This window comes from Orycteropus afer, unplaced genomic scaffold, assembly GCF_000298275.1.
Source record: "Orycteropus afer afer isolate SDZICR_OR568_19922 unplaced genomic scaffold, OryAfe1.0 scaffold00258, whole genome shotgun sequence".
Taxonomy (NCBI): domain Eukaryota; kingdom Metazoa; phylum Chordata; class Mammalia; order Tubulidentata; family Orycteropodidae; genus Orycteropus; species Orycteropus afer.
This window is the reverse complement of record NW_006921845.1, coordinates 116,094-119,764: the sequence shown is the minus strand read 5'-3', so window position 1 is coordinate 119,764 and position 3,671 is coordinate 116,094.

The window sequence follows — 3,671 nt, the reverse complement described above, 5'->3', positions numbered from 1 at the left end:
CATGCATACTTTGTTTCATGACATTGAGTGCAATCTCCATAATGTAACAATTCTCTTCCCACTTCCTGTAGTTACTTTTTCCCTATGTCCTTGTTTCCTGTGAATTCCTGCCCCATGAGCTATCTCTCTGTGCAAATTCTTCCTTTCTGATCTACCATCATTGATTGTTCTAAGGAATGTACCTACCTGGTGTAAATGTTCACCTTATATGCCTGTCTACTGTTTGACTGGAAGTCACAACAGTGAGTTCAATTCCAGGCCCTAAGATTGACCAATGACTATAGTTTCAGATGTTTCCACAGTTTCTATCAGACCAGTAAACCTAGTCCTTTTTATGATTTTAAGTTTTATTCCTCATTCTTCTCCCACTCTGTCCAGGATTGCCTGCGATGATCCCTTCCCAAGTGGTTGACAGCGGTAGCTGGGCATCATCTAGTTCTTTTGGTGTCACAGTCATATAGGATGAGATTCACATGGTCCACTAGTCCCTTGAACTAATGTTTCTATGTGTCTTTGATTTTCTTCATTCTTCTTTGTTCCAGACAAGAAGAGACCATTTATTTCATCCAGATGGCCCCTTGCAAACTTTTAAGACCCCAGTTACTACTCACCAAAGTAGGATGCAGAACAAAGTTTTTGTGTAGTATGTTATGCCAATTGAGCTTGATGACTTCTATGACCATGGTCCTGAGTCCACTGGTCTAACAACTCATTCCCTTAAGGTGGTTGACTGTGGCTAAGAAGTTATCATAACTGTGTCCTCTGTTAGTTCCATTTATATGGACATTCTTACAACACTTATAAATATATGTGTTGAAATATTATCTGCTAACCTTGTATGTGATCATGGGTATATTTCCTTTTGCCTAGACATACCTGATCATTCAGCCTGTCTACTTATGTATCTATCCATAGATTAAATTTTAATATTACTGATAATGCAGTATTGTATATTTAAAAGTGTTTATCTTTGTTGTCTGTATCTCGTGTGTACTTCTCTGTGTCTTCCTTTTCCTTAGTGTTATTGTGTTGGTCACTCACTTTGATATATTCCTTTCCCTTTACCCAAATCAATATTTGTCTCTTATCTATATAGCAATTCTCCCTCCCGTCTCCTTCCATCCTTGGTTAACTAAAACAGAAAGCTTCCTTCCATATATAAACCTTTCCTTGATTTTTTACAATAGTGGACTAATATAGTATTTTTCTTTCTGTGATTGACTTTTTCCACTCAGCATAATGTCCTCCAAGTTCATCCATGTTATGTGGTGTTTTGCAGGTTCTACATTATTCTTTGATGTTGCATAGTATTCCATTGTGTCTATGTACCATAGTTTGGTTATCCATTTTTCTGTTGATGGGCACTCAGATTGTTTCCATTGTGAATAGTGCTGCAGTGAACATGGGTGTGCATATATCTATTTGTGTTCTGCCTCTCACTTCTTTATGCTATATATGTAGTAATGAGTTTGCTGTATCAAATCATAATATTTCTTAATTTTTAAGGAACTGACAAACTGATTTCCACAGTTGTTTTTATCATTTTTACAGTCCCACCAGCAGTGTATCAGAGTCTCAATCTCTCCACATCCTCACCAGCATTTATTATTTTCTGTCTTGTTGAACTTTGTTATTAATGCTGAGGTGAGATAGTATCTTGTTGTTTTGATTTGTATCTCTCTAGCGTAGTGCCTAATGCATTTGACTGCTAACCAGAAAGCTGGCAGTTCAAACTTCCAGCCACTCCTCAGAAGGAAGGTTGAGAAATCTACTTCTGTAGTGATACTGCCTCAAAAACCCAAGGAGGGGTCACTATGAGTTGAGTCGTACTCAACAGCACATAACAACAATGGCTAATTATTATAAACATTCCTTCATGTGTTCTTTGGCCTTTTGAATATCTTTGGTGAAGTGTTAGTTCGCCAAATTTTGGCATTACTATTTGACCCCTCAAGGGAGAGTTGGTTCCCTAATGGAGAGAATAAGAAAAGTCTAATGAGGAGTGACAAACTAAAATGTCTTTAATAATCTTCAGGTAACACAGATATATAAAGGTATAAAATACAGACATTGGTGATTTGGAAAATGCATGTTCTGTGAAAGACTGTAAATTCAAATGTATTTCTAAAGCACCATGCTATTGAAACAAAGTGTATCTATTGGACTACTTCTTCTCAAGCTCAATGATTTACAAATGTTTAGCAAGAAAGATAGGAGAACATGGCAGACACACTCAGGCTACTGGAGTTACAGTATTAGTAAGACATTCCTCATGGCCATGGCTTTCTAACAGTCAATTTGAAATTATATTCTGCCTGTGGTACAATAGCTCCTTATTCCCAAACCTTTATAAAAATGCATTCTACCCATCATTCATATGTTAATGGTGCCTTCGAAAAACAAACTAGGAATAGCATGAGCAGTCCTATCAGTTCCAGGAAATAAAAGGACACCCTCATTTTATTTTGCTTTTCTTTCTTTCTTTCTTTCTTTTTTTTTTTTTATTATTTATTAAGGAAAGTTTCTCCACTGACAAACTATTAGAAACATTAAAAAATCTAGTGAGGTGGTTGGTTTTTAAAGCAACATGCAAAAACTGATAACTTTCCTAACTCAAAAAGTAAGATAGAAATATCAAATAAGAGAGACAACATTCACTGTCAAAAGAAAAAACAGACCAAAAACATAAAATACTTAGGAATAAATGTAATAAGGCAATATTAAAAAGATTATTGAACACATTTTATGCTTTAGAGAAAGCAACATTTTGAGATATCATGCTAACTAAATAAATCACTAAATCAAAAGATATACCAATCAATTGTAGGAGAGGGAGCAGGAAACTGGATGGACTAGATTACAGATCATCAGGAGGTCCAAGGAGTTTTCATCATTGTGTGTTTTTAATATGTTTCCATTGGAAAACAGTAGAAAAGGAAAAATATCTTTATACAACATTCTAATATATAGTAAAATAAATATAAAATGTATTACTAACACACAATGGATAAAACATGCGGCAATGTAAAAGCTGTCATGGTTAAACAATGTGGCAATATAAAAGCTATCATGAATAAAATGGTGTGGTGACATAAAAGACAGTAATGGAATAGAGTAATGAGGTCAAAGGTATAAAAATTTAATATATAATAAAAGTATTTCAGATCAGTGGCAGATGATATTTGATGTGTGCATTGATTGCTATAAATTGGCCTCTGATCACTGCTTTTGCTGTGCCCCAAAGATTTTGGTATGTTGTGTTTTCATTCTCATGTGATTCAAGGAATTTTTGAATTTCAATTTTGATTTCATCTCTTACCCAGTCTCTCTCAAGGAGGGTGTTGTTCAGTTTCCATGTGTTTACTCTTTTCCTGTTGATCTTCCTATTGTTGATTTCTAATTTGATCTGAGAAGATGCTTTGCAGTATTTCGATGTTTTTAAATTTATTAAGGCTTCCTTTATAGCCTAACATATGGTCTATCATAGAAAAAGTTCCATGTGCACTGGAGAAGTATGTATATTGTGCTGTTGTTGGGTGAAGTGCTCTATAGATGTCTATAAGGCCAAGTTGGTGGATTGTATTGTTCAGCTCTTCTGCATCTTTGTTGAGTTTCTTTCCAGTTGTTCTATCTTTCAAAGAAAGTAGTGTATTAAAGTCTCCCACTATGAC